Below are 23,244 nucleotides of genomic sequence, written 5' to 3' on the forward strand. Positions count from 1 at the left end.
AGGCAAAGCTATGGAAATGTGGCCAAAGAGCAGGTGGGGAAAAACAAAAAAAGAAATTCCAGTGCAGGTGAAGAAGTCCCTTCTCCAAGCAAGTACTACAGAAATTTTCCCACCCTACGATACATTTATTATCCCAGACAGATTAAAACTTCAATGGCTTAAAGAATCCAGATGTTGAAAAGCTAGGGACTAATCTAATCAACATTTCAAAGGATGGTAGATAACATGTGGTAACACCCCATGTCCACAACCCAAAGAAATAACAGGGTGTGACCTCTAAGACTGACCTCAAAACTTCCTGTGCCATTCTCCCTGGTATCTGCCCTTCCCTCCCTCCTTTGCTCTATGTCTCTCCCACTTTGTACATCCCACCTCTCCTACTAAATGCCTGGCCTTTACAAAAAATTTGAAGTTTTGTTTCCTGCTCTAAATTTCTAATCTAATAAATTAAAATTTTTATATTTCTTTTATGAAAAGAAATCTGCCTATGTAATATTCCGTAGAAAAAGGCTCCCTAACACTCATAGCAGCATTCCAAAGTTGGCAGTCTCAAATTCACATGGTAGTCAATTAAGAGACCACCAATCAGGGCAGCCCGGGTGGCTCAGTGGTATAGCGCCACCTTCAGCCCAGGGTGTGATCCTGAAGATCCGGGATCGAGTCCCAGTCAGGCTCCCTGCGTGGAGCCTGCTTCTGCCTCTGCCTGTGTCTCTGCCTCTCTCTCTCTGTGTGTCTCTCATGAATAAATAAATAAAATCTTAAAAAAAAAAAAAGAGAGAGACCACCAATCATGCAAAAGAACACCGATAATCCATACATTCATTTACCTTCTGGTATTACATGCACAATAAATGGACAGGAATAAGTTAAAGTCACCAGAGAGACTGTTCTCCCATCTACCCAGTAGCCTAGTCATAATCATAAAATCCTTCTTTGAAATATCTCTGAAATGGAAAGAAGCATAACTGCTACCAACACAGGAAAATATTTAAAATACCTGAATTTTTTTAAACTAGAATAGTCATTAAATTAACCACATAACTTAACAGATCCATTAATTTATAAGCCAATCTAACTTCTGCATTTACAGTAAAATCTAAAGCAAACTTGCCTTAAAAGAAGAGAACGAGGACAAGAGTTGGCAAGATAATCATTTACTAAGAAATATATCTCAATATGTTCTTTGTGCCTTTGGATTTTTTTTCATATACTTATCTTAAATATACAATTCTATTAAATAAACTGATTATGAAGGCATAGCCAAATTGTTCTCAAAATAGAAATACTTTCCAAATATAAAAACAATCAAGAAGCATTTGTTTTATACTGGCCAATAGAACACTGATTATCCCAAACTTGAAGGAAAAGTTATTTCTGAAAATTGGTTTGTACTTAATAAACAAAAGCATGAAAACAGAATATCAAACATACATACCAATCATTTTAAGAAAGGGAGAAAACTAAAATTTAGTTAAAATTGAATCATATAAATAAAATCCCTTCAATCAATTTGAGGTGTAATAAAATGATACAGATAAAACTTGTTAAAGATCATAATTTTTTAAAGCATTTTGTTCCTAAGCACTAAAGAGATGGACAGTTAAGAGACTTGGTAACTGAATTACATCCTGATATTTCTAAGTAAACAATTTAAACCACAGTCACTTTCATAGATAATCAATGAATTATTCAAAGAGTCCTTTCTGATCCAAGTACTTCTGAGGTCTTTGGAGATGATTTCAAATTCTAGTTATGTTCAAATCGGTCCTTCTTTCCTATAAATAATAAGCACAGCAGTCCATCATTTCTCTAGTTTTTAAAATTTTTTAAATAAAATGTTCATAAATCATACACTAGTTCAGATACTTTTGAAAACACTGCAGAATTACTTCAGGATTATTTGTCAAACTCAAGGGCTGAATTTAAATGCTGGACAATATAAGGCCTAACCTAACTTTAGCCCTCTGTCTACATGATACTTTAAAAGATCTTTAACTCAATAAGCAAAAAAGGGATGGATCATGTTCCTATATGTCAGCCACCCTAAAAAGTCTGATAAGATACACACATTCTTCCCAAAACAAACCAGCAATTTGCCTTAAGACTTCACAATTGGCACTAACATACTTTAATGGTTTCACTCAAGATGCTGTAGGATGAAAAAGCCAGAAGGAAACATAGTATCTTATCCAATGATCTGATCCTCTCAGAGGAAAGGCTAAATGACATTAAAATATTTTGTACTGGGAACCTGGGTGGCTCAGCGGTTGAGTGTTTGCCTTCAGCTCAGGTCATGATCCCGGGATTCCAGGATCGAGTTCCGCATCCAGCTCCCGCAGGGAGCCTCCTTCTCTCTCTGCCTATGTCTCTGCCTCTCTCTGTGTGTCTCTCGTGAATAGACTAATAAAATCTTTTTAAAAACATATGTTTTGCACTATCTCTTTCATATTTCCTAAATCCAAGAGCAGTCATGCAGAAAGGTGCACCTAACACAATACACTAAGGTACATGCACACTGAGACACACACACACATAATACATGCTACCTCCTTCCTAAAGCCACCCAGATTTCTAGTAGCTATCCCCCAGCTGTAAAGAAAGGGCAGACGCAATGCAGCACATCAACAGAAACTGCACAATATCCAATCCACTAGTTATCCCTTAGGTGATGGAGAAAGGGCAAAAGATACTCTTGTGCATTTTTGTTTATTATTTTTCAACTACCTGCCTTTCAGAATAATACAACATATACTGGCTCTCATCTTTTCTCATACTAGCTTACTGTTTCAGAGAAATCCAATGTTACTCAAAAATTTTAAAGGAATATTTTAGAGAAATTGTTACATATTAGTCATTCAAATCCTGACCAAGTACATACATTCCTTCAAATAATTCACAGTTCTGAAGGTGGAATGAGAGAAATTTTAAATATACGTATGTGTAGTAATAGAATTATTAGAAAAATTTATATCCCATAGTGTTCAGGAAATGTCATATACATTTAGAAAAATACACTCTGAATATATTATACCAGGTTATCATGAGAAAGTAACAATGAGGTCTAAAGAGAAAGTATCAAAAATCTAAAAGTACATGAAGACGTAAGACAGACTGGTGATTAAAACCTGCTCTTATAGGGGTCCCCGGGGGGCCCAGTCAGTTAAGTATCCAACTCTTGATTTTGGCTCAGTCATGATCTCAGGACCTGAGATCAAGCCCAGGGTCAGGCTCCACACTCAGCAGGGAGTCTGCTTCTCTCCCTCTGCCCCTTCCCCTGCTCTCTCTCAAATAAATAGATGTGGTCCACACAACCTAAAATATTTACAATCAATGAAAGAAAAGAAAAAAAAAGAACAGAAAACAAAAGAAAAGAAAAGAAAAGAAAAGAAAAGAAAAGAAAAGAAAAGAAAAGAAATACACCACCACCCAATACATGTAGGTATCTGTTGACATACAAATGTTTTGATATTAGCTATAATGTTAAATTCACAAAGTGAATTATTCTTTCTAAACAATACATTTGAGATAAATTCACCTAATAAATAAATTAATCCATGCTACATTTACCCTTAAGAATACAGCAATGATTTTTTTTTTTTTAAGTACACATTTAAATTATCTAGAGGGGGCAGCCTGGGTGGCCCAGTGGTTTAGCACCACCTTCAGCCCAGGGCATGATCCTGGAGACCCGGAATCGAGTCCCACATCAGGCTCTCTGCGTGGAGCCTGCTTCTCCCTCTGCTTGTGTCTCTACCTCTCTCTCTCTCTCTCTCCCCATGTGTGTCTCTCACGAATAAATAAATAAAATCTTTTAAAAAATTAATAAATAATCTAGAGGATTTGTTACAAAAAATACTTAACAAAAATTGTACACACTGAACTGGTATAATTCTGGAATATGGACTGGAATAATTCTACACACTGAACTGGTCATTGTAAGACATTAAGACTTTAAAGAAACAGAAGTACCAAGTCTTAATGTTCTTATAATTTGGCTAATATCTTCACCTGATTCAAAACAACCATAAATACTTATAATTGTACACCTAAGGTAAATGCTTTATAATTTATTTTCAGTACCACTCAAAATTACACCCTTAAGTTTCTTCAAAGATACTTTTGGCTATGACACCTAGCCAGTAGATCACTATATGCAAATTATTTATCTTTGATCAAAAAATGCAAGTAGTCCCTACTTTTTAGCTGCTATAAGCAGCACTGTCCCTGTTCTTCAACTCATAGTTTTCATCACTCTGGAGGCAAAAGTAGTTTGAACAGCCGACTTTACACACAATCATTTTAAGACAGCACCCAAGGAATATATCTCATTTAGAAAACAGAGAGACACCTGGGTGGCTCAGTGGTTGAGTGTCTGCCTTTGACTTAGGTCGTGATCCCAGGGTCCTGGGATGAAGTCCTGTATCAGGCTCCCTGTGAGGAGCCTGCTTCTCCCCTCTGCCTATGTCTTTGCCTCTCTCTGTCTCTCATGAATAAATAAATAAAATCTTTAGAAAGAAAAGAAAAGAAAAGAAAAGAAAAAAGAAAAGAAAAGAAAAGAAAAGAGAAAAGAAAAGAAAAGAAAAGAAAAGAAAAGAAAAGAAAAGAAGAGAAGAAAAACAGACAACACCTAAAACAGCCAATCCAAGTGTTGTAATGGAATGAAGTTCATACTGTATTGTTGGCAGATTTGGCAGTTGTCTACTCTAGCGTTCCATAAACTACAGGTCAAACCCAACCTACCTCCTATTTTTATGTATAGTTGACCCTTGAAGAACAAGAGTTTGAACTGCACTGATCCACTTACACATGAATTTTTTTCCATAAATACAGTACAGAATTGTCAATATATTTCCTCTTCTTTGTAAAGTTCTTAATAACATTTTTTCTCTAGCTTAATTTATTGTAAGAATGTGGTATATGATACATATAACCTACAAAATATGTATTAGACTATGTTATCAGTAAAGCTACCAGGCAACAGTAGGCTATCAATAGTTACATCTGGAGTGAGTCAAAGGCCTACACAAATTTTCAACTGCCCAGGAGTGCTGGTACCCCAAACCCTTGCATTGTTTGAGGGTCCGCTGTTTACTGGAACACAATCACACTCATTTGCTTATATACTATCTATGGCTACTTTCACACCACAAGAGCAGAACTCATTTATTGCACCAGATGTGGTCCACAAAATCTAAAATATTTACTGACTGGCCCTTTGAAGAAAAAAAAAAAAAAAAAGCTTACCAACCCCTAAAACGTCTTCTCCACACAATGAGATGTTAGAGGCAACACATAATGTCTCCAAGAACCATCTCTAAAGTAAGTGAATTGAGCTGCTCTCAGCCTCGGTGTAGGTTTTTAGATCATCTGGTGCTAAAACACAAATGTACACCCAAGCCTCTTTAATCATCCAGTATCAACCCCAAAGGTGCCAAGGCAAAGCACAATGAGGTTACCACTCCCTCCTACCAGAGTCACACCTTTCCCACTATCTTTACTAGTAAATCATGTCAACCTGAAAATGCTGTCCTTAAAGTTAATCTAAACATGGTGTTTCACCTGCATAAAATATGTTGCGGAAAATAGAGGGTGGAGAAGGCACCCATATGGCACATATTCCAGTCCTGTACTTCATCTTAGGATCAATTGAGATCTAGCTCCCTACCTAAATACATCTCTTCTCCAGAGGGTTCTGCCATTTGAATTAAACTCTGAAGAAGAGACCAAATAAGCTAGTAGGAAGGTGACAAACTGAATGAATTAAAGAATACAAAAAGTGTGGATGTGTATATATTACTGACCTTACAATCCTTACTCTTTGTTAGAGTCAACACTAAAAACAAGGCCCATTAGGGGCAGGTTTCACCACACACACACAAACAAAAAATCTTCCAGTGTCTCATGCTTCAAAGACAGATGAATTTTGTCGATGCCAAGTTGTTTCTGTTTGTTTTTTAATAAAAAGGTTTTAAAAAAAAAAAAAGGCATTTTCAGCACTGCTGTGCCAACACAGGGATATCCCCTCCATTGTATGGGACACAAAGACACATCAACTGCAAGCAGGGGAAGCAGCCTTCTCTGCCAGCTATTTTTAGCCCTACTTCACTCGTCATGTTAAAGACCAAACTTAGGATAATAATGCTGGGCAAACTTTAAAAGCATGAATTTTATGAAAACAAACCTGTCCTTTTATATAGAAGTTCCTTAACAGTGAAATCCTATATACTCTTCTGAACTTAATCTCAAGGGACCTATATACTCTACAGAAAGCTTGTTAGGTCCTTCACAAATATAGACTCACATGTCCAAACACTGAAGTGGTAGCCATGTTTAAAGCCTGTTCCTCCCTTTTGAACTTCAAATCTTACACACTTCTAAAATATGTGTTTCGGGAGAGTCTCATCCATTCTCTGTTCTTACTATATCTTTGCTAACTTTAAACAGATTCCCCTCCCCGCCAAAGTAAAAATACACGGGTTTTCTGGCTCTTTATTCTCTTCTCAGCTCTCCTGAGAAACCTTAGTACTGTGAAAATGACTCCTAACTTTACATTTTCAGCATATCACTCATTAGTTTAACTATTTTTCTGTCTTCAGATTGCATCAGCACCAACTTTTTGCCCTAAAATGTAATGTCAAAAACAAAGTCCACTGCCCTATTTCTGAATTATTTTCTATAAGAAACCACTAGCACCAAACTAGAACATCTCCTTTTTCACTCCTCCAGTTGTAGAGCTCTTTGATGACCATGGTTTAAAAATGTTGGTTCACTAGAAAAACAAAACTACTCCAGGTATAATGCCTCTTGAACTAAAAATACAATTTCTCCTCAATCATCTAAAACTACCCTCTCGGAACATTGTTCTCAATTGCTTCTTTGGGCTGTATACATGTAACTGCACAAACACAAACTGACTCTAAGCCCACTTAACAACCTCCCTCCATATTCCCATCAAGCTAACTTCCTGATTACATTTGTCCCTCACACCCCCCAATTCCAAAAGTCTTAAACACTACCTCCACCTGTATCTTTCTTCCTAAGAGAGACCTTCTTTCCCAGATTTGGTTCAGACATTCCAACTGGGTCTGTATAGTCCAACACCAACATTTTGCTAATGGAAAATATACAAATACATTTATACCTATAAGGTACCAGAGTAGTATGACATATAATGATTGTAAATAAATATTGGCTCATTCCCCCCTTTTCCTATAATTTTGTAGAATTTATGTTTCATAGCCTATGCCATAAGTAAAAGCATCTCAAAGGCAGGGACCCCAAATACTTTGCTGTTTCTTTGCTACCCAAATATACAATAAAACATTACCATGCTTTTTAACCAATCTCCAGTCAAAGCAATAAAAAATAAGTCTTAAAGTTAGTAAGCAACTTCGACAGAGTACAAATCTACACTCAAGTTACAGTTTGCTAGGTATGGCTTCCCTTCCGCCCCAAAAAACAGCCTATGCCCAGACTAGATATCTCTTCCTCCCATCTTTTGTGAAACATGGGATACAGGACTTCCTCAAGGTCTCAAAATAAGATAACAGATCCAGAGACATTTGCTTTTGATTCAACATCTAACATTACATCTACTCATCAGAATTTTCATGTCATTGCCCATTTAAAATAGATAGAACTTAAGGTTCCTTACAAAAACATCCCAAGCACAAATATATAAAGAGAAACAAAACAGCTGGAAAAGTTCCAGGAGAGGCAAAATGATCAAGGGATCAAAGAAATCATTCTAAGACTGACACAGAAAACTAGGCATGATGATGGTAAAGAGGAACAATCGAAATCTAAAAAACCAGGAAAAGGTGAACTCTAGCCTGTCCTAGCATTCTCAAAACAAAAACGCTGGAGGTGCCTTGGGACTTTAAAGAGACAGGTTTGGGATAAATAAATGAAATGTCAAATATTTCAGGGGCTAGTACACTTGTATAACCCACTACCTCGAAAGAGAAAAAGTACAAACGAAAACCCTATTTGAGAAAGTTTTAAATATATGTAAAATCAAGATCCTGAATGGAGAAGTTAGCACAGACAATCCCAGCCTTTCATTCATTCCCACAAAGCTTCTCTCAGCAGCGGCTTCACAGGTAGTGAGCCTACACTGTTGTCTGGAGGAGTCACAATTCTCAGTATGGTACTGCCTATGTTCTGTTAAATAAAATTCCACCCTATGCTTAACACTTAAGGTCTATTTAAATACATGGAACGGTCATTACTTTCCTGCACCTCACCTGGCCACTATGACGGGATACCTAAACTTCACCTTCTAATAATGGAAGGGAAGAGAAAAGAATCACTCTTCAAATAATCAAATATCAAAAAGTTTCTCCCTGTTTGGTAGCAAAGTAAAGATAACTCAAACAAGCAAAGTTTCAAGTCATCCTGCCAAATTAAAAAGAAAAAAAAAAAGTGCTGGCAATTAAGATAGGCTACTCAAAAATTAAAAAAAGAAGAAGAAGAAAAGAAAAAGAAAAGAAAAGGCATTTGGGTAGGGGAAAAAAAGGTAACGACTTTTATAAACTGGTTAAAGTACTAGATGCTCTTCCCCCAAGTAAGTCACGATTGCTAAGAGTCAACTTCCTGAGTACCTGAAATCTCTTACAGTATCCTGACACGCAGGAGTTGGACCCAGGAAATGAGAAGGTTAAAAAAGAAATAAAGAAAGAAAGAAAAAAAAAAAAGAAGAAGAAGAAGAAGGAAAAAAAAAAAAAAAAAACCTCCTGTACCAATAGGTACTGAAATGAAAATCTCTCAAGGAAGACTGCAAAAACAAGAAAGGAATGTCACTGAAAGTAAAATTCAGGGGTTCACAGGGTAAAAGGTTCCCTCCCAAGAACCCAAAGAGTCGCCCCGAAACAAAAACCACAGGGCTGTTTCACACCCGGTGTACCAGGAAAAGGTGTATTACAGAGATGTCCTTTGTGTGCACATATGCTTCGGCTTCCTCAATTTCCTTTTGCCGATTACTGGCCAGAAAGGTGCAAGTGTCCGCTCTGGACAAAGACGCAACTCCCCTGCGAGAGGGACCTGTAAGCTTGCGCATTACCCGCACAAAGAGGCAAAGCGCCCTGAGACCCAGGGCGCCCGATACCTGCTCCCCCGCTGTAAAAATACAGACGCGCCGCGCCTCATCCACACGCACACCCCGCGCCCCGCGCCCCGCGCCCCGCTCCAGCAGCGCCTCCCGCCCGCCCCTCCCGCCCCCCCCCCCCACCCCGCGCCCTCTCCCCGGGCCACTCACACTTCGCGGGAGAGCCGCGGCGCTGCGAACCGGGCCGGTGCCCGTCCTCCGTCGGGGAGGCGGCGGCCGCGGAAGGCTCCGGCGCGGCGGAGGGAGGAGCGGCGCTCGCGCGGGGCCGGGCGGCCAGCCGGGCTCTTCCGCGCTGCCGGGGCCCGGGAGGCGGCGGCCGCCCCGCTTCCCTCCTGTCGCCCTCTTCCTGGGTCTCTTCGGGCTGGGTCTCCCGCCCGCCCCGGGCCGCTGCTCCCGGGACAGTCCCGTCTGCGAGGCTCCAGATTCTGCTCTTACCAAGTTTTCCTGTTGCGCTGAGGCTGAGGCTGAGGCTGCGGCCGGCCCCCCGGGTCCCCCCCGGCCCCGCCGCCCTCGGGGCTGGGGCGGGGGAGGGGGCTCTGGGAACTCCTCCCGGAGTCCTGCCGAGGAGCCGGGGGGCCGGCGGCCGACGAGGGAGAGGGCCCCCCCCGCGAGGGGGCTGAGGACGGGGGAAGGCGAGGGAAGGACGGCGGCGCCGCTCCCGCTCTCCCCGCCGCGCCCGGGCCGCCGCCTCACATCGGGGTCCCCGCCCCCCCGGCCGGGGGGTGGCTGCTGAGCTCGGGCCCCCGGCTCATACACTCCGGGGCCAGATGCTACGGCCCCGGGCGGGCGGCCGAGGCAGCGGCGAGGGGGGGGACCCGGCCGGCTCCGCTCGGCGCCGCCCCCGCTCCCGGCTCCCGCATGTGTCGCTGCGGCCGGGACCCCCTCCCTACACGTCGGGGGTCCCTCGCCCCGCGGCCCGGGACGAGACGGAAGCTCCGGCCCGTCCTCGGCGTCTTCGCAGCGCGGAGCGGCTGACGAGTCCCGGCCCGAGGTAGCCGCCTCCCTGCCCCCAGCCGCCGGCTCGGGCTCCGGCTCGGGCTCGGGCTCGGGCTCGGGCTCGGGCTCGGGCTCCGGCGTGTGCAGCCGCGGCTGCCGGCCGGGAAGGCGAGGGGGGGAGAAGAGGGGCGGCCGCGGCTCCCGCCGGTCCGGGTCAGGACGGAGGTCTCGGCGGCGGCCGGTGCCCGGGGGCCGGGTCCCGCGGACGCTCCCTCGCTCTCACGCTCTCCGCGGCGGCGGCGGCGGCGGCGGCGCCCGGAGCTCCGCTCGCTGTCTCGCTCGCTCTGTGCGGGGCTCTCGCCTCACTCCAGAGAGGGGCGGGAGGAAAGCGGCGCGGCCGGATGACGCAAGTCACCTAGCAACCGCTCCCCTCACCCCCTCCCTGTGCTTTCCGCCGGACGTTTCCTCCGCTGGCCTTTTTTTTTTCCCCCCGCTCTAGGCACCCCGCCCTGGGTGTCTGCGGCGCGCTCTGATGACGCGCGAAGGGAAGAGGAAGTCGGGGCTCCGCGAGCGGGTGGGTGCGCCTCGGGCCGCGGGACCTGCCGCCGCCGCCGCCGCCTCTGCGGCCGCGTCAGAACCGAGGAGAGGAAGGGGAGGAGCCGAGGGGAGCCTAAGCTGCCGCCTGATCTTACCCCTGACCCGGCGGCGGCGGCGGGGAGAGCTCGCTCCGCAGCGGTCTCCTTCGGGGCAGGCGCTGGCTGCTCCTTTGGGAGCGAGGAGGAAGGCCCGGCCCGCGCGGCCATGCTGGGGCGCGCAGCACCCGAAGGTGAGGCATCCAGCCCCGATGGGCCTCGGGCAGCCAGACTGAGCGCGGGCTGCCCCGCCGCCCGACCCGCTGCACCTGCTCCGGGGAGCGAGCGCCCCTCCCCCTGCGCGGGGCGAGAGGCGAGAGCCGGCCCGCGACACCCGGCAGCGTGCGGTCGGGCCGAGCACATGCTCGGGGATGAATGGACGCCTCCCTCCGGGCACCCGCGGAGCGCAGGGTACTCGATGGGGCGCCAGCGCTCCGTAAGCTGCGCAGCGTTGTAGAGAGGAGAGCGGCCCGACGGCCCCTCTCCGCACCCACCCCCACCCCCACCCCGCGGGAGCACGTACCGCTGTGGTTGGAGGCCCGAGTCAGCATCTGAGCCTTCTGCTCCAAAGTGGGGGGGGGGGGGGGGGCATCCTCCCGGAGATTGTGGAGAGATTTTTCTTTTGACTTTTTGCAGGAGGAGATGTTAGTAGTGTCTCCATTTTAGGGATCATTCCTGCCTGCGTGAAGCTTTGGAGAGCTGATTTTTTTTTGGTCGTTAGGTAAGTGTCCACAACCGTCCTCGAGAAAACGTTGGCCTGCGTTTCAGGTCTAATTCAAAGGCTATTTCCTTTCTCAAATAAATATTGTTACTCTTACGCAGCTTTTCCTACAAGGTGTGACCCTGGAAAGTAAATTCAAGTAAAACTCGTGAAGTTGTAAAGTGTAGTTAGTTCTCTAGGAAAGGAAATTATGAGATGAAAGTGTCAGAATCCTCGGAATCTGCCTTGAACCTGTCCGGGTATGAATAGCGTGGAGACTGAGATGAGAAAGCAGCAGCAAGGATGGAAGGACGCAGATTCCAAGAGCCCCGCCGCCGGACCCTGGCACACCCCACCTGCTCCCGAAGCGGCGTGAATGGATGTTACAAGTCTTTCCACTTTGGGAAATAAGGAGCGAGTTTTTATAGGCAGATTTTGGAAGCTCAGGGTTTCTACCAGCATCATATGCAAACAGTAGACCGAAGAAGGTTCTAACTGGGCGAACCCAAGGGCTCATTTTTATTAAAATGCTGCAGAAAGAGTGATAGGAGTGGGGAAGTGGGTGTTGCAGAAGCAAGAAGAGACTCACAAAGCAGAACTTGCCCAGGTGTCCTTGATGGGAAGTTCCAAGAGCCAGGCTAACTATCCTGTTTAAGCTACTGTGGATTTTACTGCGTTGTCATGATCACTGCTTTACCATGTCCTTCCCAGTTAAGACTCACAGAGAATCTGATCCCCAAGTGATAGCCCCACATGGTTTTGCCTCTCCCTAATTTCCTGGCAGAAATTGAATGAGTTAAATGCACAAATTTAAGAGATTTTTGTGAAGCTGAGCACCTCAGATTTTAAGCCCTTTGGACACTGGATAAAAAGTGAAAACATGAGAGCTCTGCAACCCAGCAGGGGACACCTCCAGAAAAGTGTGTACTGTACTACATGGGGTTTTTCAGCAGCCTGATGTGTTTTCATTGTAAGTGGCTCCACCTTAGAACCTTAGTACTGAGAGACAGAAAAGCACTCAGGAGAGCCCTCATTCAGCTACTTATGAAGAAATAGAAGCACTAAACTTGGCAAAATCCACACTCCTCACCACCCAGTATGGTAACTGGAGGAAACAGATGGAACTGGCAAGTGGAGAGGAGGAAGTTCATGCATTTCCAACTTGGTCTGCATCTCTTTAGTTCTTTTACTTATTAATCCAGAGGAGGAAGCAGCTAGTTTGTTCCAAAATTCCAAAAAATCTGAAATTTCAGGTAACAGTTCTTTTCCTGCTTCATCAGTTTGTGATAAAGATCTGCGTACAATGTTAAAATATAACAAAGGAATGTTTGTATAGGGTTCTTTTCTCCTGCACTTGAAAGTGATCTCTTATGAGAAACTATTTTAATCAGCATTTTTTTATCCCACATCAGTGGTTTTTACTGTCAGAGATTTCATAAAGCTAAATTATCTGGTAAAATTTGTAGAAATGCCATCCAGAGTCTTCAATTACTTTTAGCATTTTTATTGTGAAATACACATTAAAACGCATAAAGCAGTTATTTGTTATAATAAGTGGTTATAAAAGAAACCTCCCTGTGACCAGCCAGGTCAAGAAATGGAACATTGCCAGCATCCTAGAAGCTCCCCTGGTGACCTTCCTGAGCACAACTCTCCCTCTCTTTTAGAGGTAGCCATTATTCGAACTTTTCTGATAATCATCTCCTTGTTTTTCTCTATTGTTTTTTCACAAGCAAGCATCCCTAAACAATATGTTTAGTTTTTCCCTTTTTGTTGAACTTTATTAAATGGGACAACATAGGATGTAATTTGTTTGCTTGCTGCTTTCACACATCATTTTTAATCCATATGTTGTTCAGGTTGTTCATATAATTGTAATTTGTTCAGTTAATTGCAGTGTTCCATTGTAGCAATATGCCATAATTTATTTAGCCATTCTATTGTTGATGGACATCTGGATTGTTTCCAGTGTGGAACTGTTAAAAAGGCTGCTGTGAACATTCTTCGTATGTGTAGTCCATCACATTTATATCAGTTTCCGTATGGCATATACCTGGGAGCTGCTTCTAGAGTCTTACACCAGCCATGTAGGTGAGTCCCATTCCTCCACCCCCTCAACCCACTGAGTGTTGTCAATCTTTTTGCCAGTCTGGTGGATGTGTATTAGTATGTCATGGTTTTTTGAATTTCTCTTATTGGTGATGTTATTGAGTTCCTTTTCATATATTGACTAGCCATTCAGATTTCCTCTTATGAAGTGTTATTACTTTTTTCATTCCCAGTATTTGAGATGCCTGATTTTCCAATATCCTTCTATAGTCCACATTTGAACAATGTATTTCAAGTAAGGTAATGCTACCAGATGAGTTACCAGATTTGGGACAAGATCTTTCCAAAATACAATTATAGTTTACTTAATTATCTTCTATGAATTTGATTACAAGCATCTTAAAAATAGGCAAAGATTATTTTATATTTTGATTTTTACCTTCCAGAATAATCCCATGCTTTCATCTTCCATTGCTGGAATTTCTCCTGGTGGTTTGGGGTTTTGTTGTAATTTAGTTTCCCTCAAGTATCTAAAAGGTGATTTTTATTCTCTCCAATCTATGTAACTGAATTCTGTTCTGTTACTTTGTATGTTATAGGCAACTCTGTAACAAATTCTTTTCCCAGCACAGGGGTTTTTTTCATTTCCCAGTTTCATTCATTTTATAAAAGTCACAGTGACTTTTTTCATTTCTTTTTTTTTTTAAGATTTTATTTACTTGAGAGAGAGAGAGAGAGAGATCATGAGCAAGGGTGAAGGGCAGAGAGAGAAGCAAGACTTCCACTGAGCAAGGAGCCTGATGCGGGACTCCATCCAAGGGACTCCAGCCAGGATCATGACCTGAGCCAAAGGCAGACGCTTAACCAACTGAGCCACCCAGGCACCCCCTTTTTCTTTCTCCTGAAGTCCCAGCTAAAATACATGGTTTGTTGGGGTTTGTTTGTTCATTTCACTCAGTAATATCAAATACCATACCATACATGTCCTCTACCTGGCAAATTTCTCTTTGGTCGTCTTTATCATTTTCATATCTGTCAGTTCTTTGTGTAGAATCAGTGACATTTTAAAGCTGGAGGAAGATGAGACCCAGGGAAATTATTTTACCTAGGGTCAAAAAAGCAAGTAAATAGAATGCCTGGATTCCACCCCAAGTCTTCCAATAAGTATGTTTGCCATTATATCACACTGACTCAGTCTTCTGGACCAGTAAGATAAATTAATTCCAGTGGTCTATAGAAGATTGTTTACTTCCCGATGGCAAACCTTGTATTCTATCATTAAATAAGATTGTTTCATTTTGCTCCAATAGCTCTAGGATCAGATTAAGGCCTATATAAATAGAAATAAATAAATACAATTTTAATAATTATTATAAATAACTTCTAAAAGGGGATTACATGAAAACTTTTTTTTTTTAAGATTTATTTATTTATTCATGAGAGACACAGAGAGAGAGGGAGAGAGAGAGAGGCAGAGACACAGGCAGAGGGAGAAGCAGGCTCCCCTCAGGGAGCCAGTGCAAGACTCGATCCTGGATCCCAGGATCATGACCTGAGCTGAAGGCAGGCGCCCAACCGCTGAGCCACCCAGGTGTTCCACATGGAAGCTTGTTTTTAAAAAAAGGTTTCTCCTCTCTTTCCTCAAATAAACCCATTACATCTTCAGAGAACCACCATGCTTCCTTAATATCTGAGAAAATAATTGCACAAAAGACAGCAATGGTTAGTAGTGTCAGATAATTCAGGAAAGGCCCTTGGATTTGGTGATCAGTTCCCTAAAACTTTTGTAATGCTGTTAAAAATGTTGAATGTCACAGGGTGCCTGGGTGGCTCAGTCAGTTGAGCATCTGTTTAAGCGTCTACCTTCAGCTCAGGTCATGATCCTAGGGTCCTGGAATCTAGTCCCTCATTGGGCTCCCTGCTCCCTCTCCTCCTGCCTGCCACTCCCTCTGCTTGTATGCACTCTCTCTCTCTCTCTCTCTCTCTCTCTCTCAAACGAATAAACAAAACCTTTAAAAAGAAAAAAAATGAATATCAGAACTTAATGACATTTTGTAAGTCTGAGAATGAATCAACCTAGAAAACCTAGCAACTGCTTGATGAGATTGCCCCTCTGTTGCCTTTACCTAATCAACTGGATTTCAAAAAAGACTGACTATAAAAATGAATTATTAATGAACACTAAACTAGTATTAATAGAAAATAAATAAATCACTTGTAATCTGATAATTTAACCTCAGAGTTTCAGAAAAATCCTTCCTTTGGTTTTGTCCTTAATAGTCACAAAGTATTTTTATCTAATAAAATCCTTCCAAGGTAGGATTGGTTGTAATTTAACCCTGAAGACCAAGGGCTTTAAAATGTTCTGGCTTGAAATTAAAAGTTGAATTACTGAATTAACGGTAGGGAGTTGCCAAAGGTACCAGATACAAAAATATTAACTATTTTTACCATAACTTCCAAAATGCAGTGGTATATAGAAAATATAAAGGTGTTAGAATATCTATCATAAGTGTAGACTTTTCACATTTAATTCACAATTCACTGAACAAAAATTTATTTATCACCTACTATTTCCCAGCACTTAACTGATGAAATAATGATGAAACAAGCCTAATCCCTAGCTTCATGGTGCTTACAGTCTACTCCTTAGTATGTGCCGGGTTTGACATTTGACTCCAGTCACTACCATCTAAAACTATTTGATCTATATACCATCTAATAATCTATAAGTAAATGAGTGACTGCTTTTATTCTCTTAGTAAGCAAATAAATGATCACATGCTAGAAACCTTCAATCCTATTGTCATTTTTCAGAATCTCATTATGACTTTGTTTTTAAAATACAGAAACACTGAAAAGTCCCCTCAATTCATTTTGCTGTATTTGCTTTAAGCACTTTTTCCTGAACCATTTGAAACTACGTTGCAGGCCTCATGTGGCTTCACTCCAACCTAAGCAAAAGGATATACCTAACTTCAATCTTTAACCTGATCTAAAACGTTAACAAAAATCTATATCTAAATATATAGTTCATATTCAGATTTCCCTAGTTGTCCCAAGGAGTTTTTCCAGTTTTATTGGGATATAAATGACAACACTGTAAAAGGTTAAGGTATACAATGTGATGATTTGATATACATACATATAGTGCAGGGATTACCACAATAAGGTTAGTTAACACATACATCACCTCACATAGTTACCTTTTTGTGTGTATGACATTAAATATTTCAGATCTCTCTTAGCCAATGTCAGGTATAAATTTTTGATAGCTGTGCTGTCCCCCAACCTGGATCCAATCATGTTTCACACATTGCATTCTTCGATCATATTTATTTATTTATTTATTTATTTATTTATTTATTTAATGATAGGCACACAGTGAGAGAGAGAGAGAGGCAGAGACATAGGCAGAGGGAGAAGCAGGCTCCATGCACCGGGAGCCCGACGTGGGATTTGATCCCGGGTCTCCAGGATCGCGCCCTGGGCCAAAGGCAGGCGCCAAACCACTGCGCCACCCAGGGATCTCTCTTCAATCGTATTTAAATGTAAATATTTTTAGAGAAACTAAAAACTGGACTCTAATAATATTTGGAAATAATTGTTTTTACAATATATTCTTTCTCTCTTTAACAATGTTATATTTTAAGTCTAAGAGTATTATGTATTTTTAATAGAAGATGGTCTCCCTTTAGTAAGTAGCTTTTCACTCACCTTCAGCATCACAGTGAAGCTTTAATAAGTGGGGAACTCATTCTCTGAGATATTGAGCATTCCCCTATTTTCTGAAAATTACCTATACATTTTCTTAGACGCTGCTTTCTTCTCCTTTCACCCCACTGTGCTTTTCCTAGAAAGCTCTGATTTTTCTCCCACCTAAAACCCTTATTAGCTCTTTTCCCACTCCCTCAATTTGTCTTAACTTCCTAGAAACCCTTTCCAATAGCATCTAACTACACAGTTCTTAAATCTCTTATTCTCTACATGCCTTTCAGGCTACCACAACCTCTTCTTAGCTCTATGGGCATCTGCACCTGATTTCCTTTACCAAAACCCTTTCACTAGAAGTCCTTTGCATCAGAATCCACCACCGCGAAGGAAAGAAAAGGCATGACATCTTCAAGAACCTAGAATGTGCAGTTATTCAATCTTCACGAAACCCTGCAAACTAGGTGCAAGATACCCACATTCCTTTTTCCTCTCCTTGAGCACATGAGAAGACTGTTTCCCAGTTTCCCTTGCTATTAGCCTGGGGCAATGTAATTGGTCTGGCCAGGAGCTATGGGCAAAAGTAATGGGCCTGGTTCCCAAGCTTGACTCTAAAGTCTCCTGTGAAACAATCAGCTTGTGACTTCTCCGTTGTCGACAATGCTTAAAAGCAAAGGATGTTAAGATACTGGATTACGTGTATCACAAGAGTTCAGATTCTTTAGTTGCTGCAGCAACAGACAGTGAACTGAGCAGAATGTAAAGTTGTATTAAGTTTCTGAGTTTATTACCAAGTTTGCATTTAGACCCATAAAGAATAGCAAGTCATTGTGTTTGTAGTCTAGTGAAGTTAGGTTACATAAGCTTTCGCGACCTGACGTCAAAATGCGATCCCCCTTGTTAAACTGTTTTTATAGATACGTGAGTTCTGAGTTCCAGTCCAAACTATAAAAGAACTTTCAGAGAAAAGGAAACAAAAACTCTAGGGATTGGTTTTTCTGTGAAAGAAGTACCACACATTAGAACACCAGTACCCTTGAGGTATCTGTTTAAGGCTGCCTTTTCAACAAGTAGGCTGCCATTTCAAAGATGAAGAAATCCTCAGGTTCTCCAGCCTTTTATTTCAAGGTTGACATTTCTTTTAATAACCAAATAAAATGTTATGAGCTACCATCTTACATGCTATGAAAAGTTCAGAGCCAGTTCTCTCCACTATAGCTGGCTTACTCAAATTATTTCAATGCTGTGCCCTGCACTGAACACTACTATTTAATTCATCAACATGAGAGTGTTCTATGTAGTGGACTTTTAGGTTGAGTAGTAACAACTGGTTATTATAGTATAAGAGCCAACTTAGAGTACAGGATACAACTTCCAAAAATCAATGTCAAATAAAACTTTCCCTAAAACTATTGGCCAATTACAACCTGAAGGATTTCTTTTACTGATTGTATCTTTCCTTAAGTCTCTTCCCATCACCCTATATTTGCTACTCTAACCCCCACATTCTCCTCACATCCCTCCAAAGCAATCTCTTTAAGTACAAGATTCCTTTTATTTTACTGAGCAAGCCATTCAACTCTCTTGGGTTTCAACCTCATGGAAAGCCCATTAGGGTGCCCCATTAGGGCTCATCTGCCTTCAGCTCAGGTCATGATCAGGGGGTTCTGGGGTTGAGCCCAGCTTTGGGCTCCCTGTTCAGCAGAGAGCCTCTCTTTCTGCCCCTCCCCCCTGCTTGTGCTCTCACGTACATGATAGCTCTCTATCTCAACTAAATAAAAATCTTTTTTAAAAAGCCCATCAAGCTCGTTATCAATAACATTCACAGATGTAAATAACAGAAAACCCAACTGGCATAAAGATTTAGAGGATTCATTGTTTCTCTCAGTGAAAAATCCTCTAGTCTGGAATTCAAGATTGGCATAGTAGCTCAGAATACGATCAGTTGCCCGGGCTACTTTTCTTTCTTTGCCATCCTATTGCCATCCACACCACACTGACTTTTATCATCATGAGTCACACATCAGCAGCCATTCCTCAGGAATCACATTTAAATTGCAGACTAGAAGGAAGAGGAAAGGGTGGTGCCTGTAGGAGGAAATGCTGATTCTTTCCTTGATGTTTCCAGCACACTCCTGTTTAGGTCTGGCTGATAGAATGTATCTTGGGTCCATGCCTAGATCTAAAGAAGGCTGGGAAGTCTTTTTACTGGGCAATATGGCCCAAAGTGAGGTCGGAATTCCATTAATAAGAAAAGTGGGAAAAACAGATAAGGAGTAGGAAATTAGCAGTGTTTGATGACACACTTGTCTTAGTCCTGACTGCTATAAAAAGTAACCAGCAGTTGGGTGGCTCATAAACAACAGAAATGTACAGTTCTAGAAGCTGGAAGTTTGTGATCAGGGTGCGATCATGGTCAGGTGAGAGACCCTCTTACAGGTCAACTTTTTTGCAGCCTCACATGATGTAGAACAGAGAACATCAACCACTCTCCTAACTTTTATAAGGGTATGAATCCCACTCATGAGGCCTACATCCTCATGACCTCGTCTACTCCTAATTACTCCCAAAGGCCTTGCCTGATAGTACTATCCCACGGTTGTGTAGGAATGGGGCAGGGGGCAGTAATAAGATACCAGCCTGTAAACATTCAGTCCATAACACCCTTAGAGATGTTTTTCTTAGAAGAACCATGTACCCCAGAGATGAAATACCACTTTCTAATCCCAGAAATAGCTACCATTTTTATTTTAAATGGTATTTAAATGTTTTTATATTATGTATTTATTTTTAACATTTTATTTATTTATTCATGAGAGACACGGAGAGAGAAGAGGCAGAGACACAGGCAGAGGGAGAAGCAGGCTCCATGCAGGGAGCCCAATGTGGAACTCTGTCCCAGTACTCCAGGATCACGCCCTGAGCCAAAGGCAGACCCTCGACCACTGAGCCACCCAGGCGTCCGTAAATGTTTTTATTTTAAATAGCAATTTTCCTTCCTGTTGAATCTTTTTGCTTCTTGTAGCTTAAAAATTCTAGCAATTCGATTTCAAGAGCACTTTTAAATAAATGAATTTGTGATCTCCAAATGGTTGGCTTTTAGTCTCTTACATCATCATTGCAAAAGACATATCAGTGGCATTTTTAAGCTCTTTTTTTAGACCTATGTCTAAGAATGATTAAATTTTCATTTCCCTATTAAAACCAAAAATAACCATTCTACTTATTTTCAAACAATTAAACTCACAGAAAAGTGGAAAGTACAGTTTAAAGAACTTTTTTGTCTTGAGCCATTTGGGAGTTAATTGCCAACCTGATGTCCTATCACCCCCAAATACTTAAGCCGATATGTACAGGACATTCTCCTACATAATCACAGTGCAGCCATCAAAATCAGCATATCAAGTTGATGATTTCTATCTAATCCTGAGACTTCCATTAAATTTCATCCCTTGTCCCAGTAATAACCTTGATAGCAAAATAAAGGGTACACTTTGGAATGTGTGTTGAGTTCAATTGTCACATCTCTTTAATCTCCTTAAATCTGAAGTGTTTCCTTAGTCTTTCTTTGGCTTCCACAACTTTGATACTTCTGAAGATTATGGTTAGTTCTTGTGGAGACTATCCCTCAACTTGAGTGTGTTTGTATTTAGCAGGAATATTACCAAAGTAGTGCTATTCTTAAATCTCATTAGGTGCCGCTCAATTTGTCCTACTACTGATGATGTCCAGTTTAATCACCCAATTAAAATGATGTCTGCCAGGCTTCTCCACAACTAGGTAACTCCAAAATAAATTACTGTTTTTTCCACTTGGAATTAATAAGTTTTAATTTTGTGAGGAGATACTTTAGATCTAAATAAATATCTCGTTCCTTATCAGATTTTCACTTTTTCATTTATATCAGCATTGGCTCATGCTTTTCTCTCTTGTTTAATGAGTTAAAACCTGTTACTATTGTTATTTATTTTGATGCTTAAATTGTCCTATATTTGACCAGTGGGAACTCCTCCAGATTGGCTTCTATGTCATTTTGTCCCATCATTCTTTTAATACTTTTTTTTTTCTAGCCCAACAAAATATTCCAGACCCAGTGTTGAAAGTGTCCCTTTCTCCAAGGAATAGGAGTTACCAAATAAAATAAAAGTTAATCAGTTAAACTGAATTTCAGTTTATTTTGGCATAGGTATGTCCCATTCAATAATTTCTTATTTACTAAATATCTGCTATATTTTTATATGATAAATGTGGCACCGTACCTTGGTTCCTTTAAAAGGTGAATGGTATTTAGAAGCCACAATCTGGGTGGGTCTGCTGGTTGCAATTTGAGTTCACAGCTCTCAGACTCTCTTGAGCTAAGGAACACACACACACACACACATATACATTTACATCTGTATTTATATATCAATATTGATGCCATATAAATATGTATACAGTGTAATCCATAAATTCACATTGATGGTGTCTAATTCCAATCCCACACCTGGGAGTTATTCTGGTTTTTTCCTTTTCCATATTTATGACTTCAGTCTCCTAGAGAAAAAACCCTCGCTTGTGTTATCCTTCATACACATACTTATTTGATGAGTCCCTTGGTATATAACCAAACTCACACAATTACCACTGCTCCCTTGCCCTCCTCAGTTGATTGTGCTAGGACCCCTGTGCCAGGCTATCCCCACAAACACCCTCTTCAACAAACGTGGGCTCTGACCTCACCACTGGCCACCCCACAGTATGGATGCCCTCTTCACCTTGCTCGGGATCTGCCCCACCCCCCACCCCCAATGCTGCTTCTGACAACATGCCACCCCTCTGCATGGATCTTCTCCTCCCCCTGTTCAGTCTTTGCTACCACATGCCTCGGCCTGCTCAGAATCCAGCTCCACAGTGCTCCTCCCTGTGTGCTCACCCTCCTCACCTGGCTCTAAGCATAAAAGTCTTTAAAATAAGTGATCTTTGGGATGCCTGGGTGGCTCAGGGGTTGGGTGTCTGCCTTCACCTCAGGGCAAAGGAGTACCAGGAGTACCAGGATCAAGTCCCACATCAGGCTCTTTGCATGGTACTTGCTTCTCCCTCTGCCTTTGTCTCTGCCTCCCTCTCTATCTCTCATGAATAAATAAATAAAATCTTTAATAAAAACAGTAAGTGATCCATAAGTATGAAATATCATATTATTCATCACTCATAACACAAGCTGAAGTTTTCAGTATAAAAGAGACTTTGACAGAGGCACCTGGAAAAATAGTTACTCATAGATATTTGTATTCATTTGCATTGAGCTGATACTAACCATTATTTATTAACTAATAGTAAAATTCTGAGAAAAGTCAAAATTAGAAATGTAGACTACTGTTTAAAACATATGTCTGTTCTCTATTTCCTCTCAAAACCCCCTAAAATAATAGTAAAGGAATAAAAAGCTATAAAAAGTACATAGAGAACAGGAAATAAGGTAATAGGAGAAAAGAGATGTCAGGAAATTCTAGAAGATAGTAGGTGGACAGGAGCAACTAACTCACTTCAAGAAAAGGAAGCTAGAATTTAAGTCTCTGCAGCAGAGTGTCCTACAATAACCAGCCAATTCCTGATATGGAACCCTAGAAAATGGCAAAATTAAAATCACTAGTTGCCTCTGAAGGCACAAATGCAGGGTAAAGCAGAAAACAGGCTTTTTCTTAAATATAATGGAAAGCCAACGACGACCAAACATGAGGGAAGTCTAATACGAAAGTAAAGAAAATTAACTTGGAGGAAACAGATAATACGGAAGAAGAAAAAAAGTATCAAAGACGGTGATAAAACTTTTTAAAGACTAATGGGAATGGGATAACTGTGTGTGTATGTTGAGATAATGAAAGACTCATCTTTAATAATAGGAACTTAATAGGTGACATCTTGGCTTGAAAAATCATGACCTACCTGTATCCGCATATTATTTAGACGCAAATACTAAAAGGAAGAAGCAGCACCGGAAGAGTTGAAAGTAGTTGCCTCTAAAGAATTCATATTAGTTGAGAGGAAATGCAGGTGCCCTTGATTTTTTTTTTTTAATATTTATTTATTTGGAAGAGAGAGCACAAGCAGGGAAGAGTTTCAGAGAGAGA

General features: G+C 41.6%; 1 protein-coding gene across 1 annotated transcript in view; it reads right to left on the reverse strand.

The window, feature by feature from the left end:
• FBXW7 (F-box and WD repeat domain containing 7) overlaps positions 1 to 10,315 on the reverse strand; it is a 231,518-nt gene extending 221,203 nt beyond the window's left edge. Inside the window, exon 1 of the mRNA XM_072724827.1 lies at positions 9,257 to 10,315. The gene's annotated coding sequence lies outside the window, so the exon portion shown is untranslated. The remainder of the gene's footprint in view (positions 1 to 9,256) is intronic.
• Positions 10,316 to 23,244: the final 12,929 nt, after the last annotated feature.

This window comes from Vulpes vulpes, chromosome 10, assembly GCF_048418805.1.
Source record: "Vulpes vulpes isolate BD-2025 chromosome 10, VulVul3, whole genome shotgun sequence".
NCBI lineage: Eukaryota > Metazoa > Chordata > Mammalia > Carnivora > Canidae > Vulpes > Vulpes vulpes.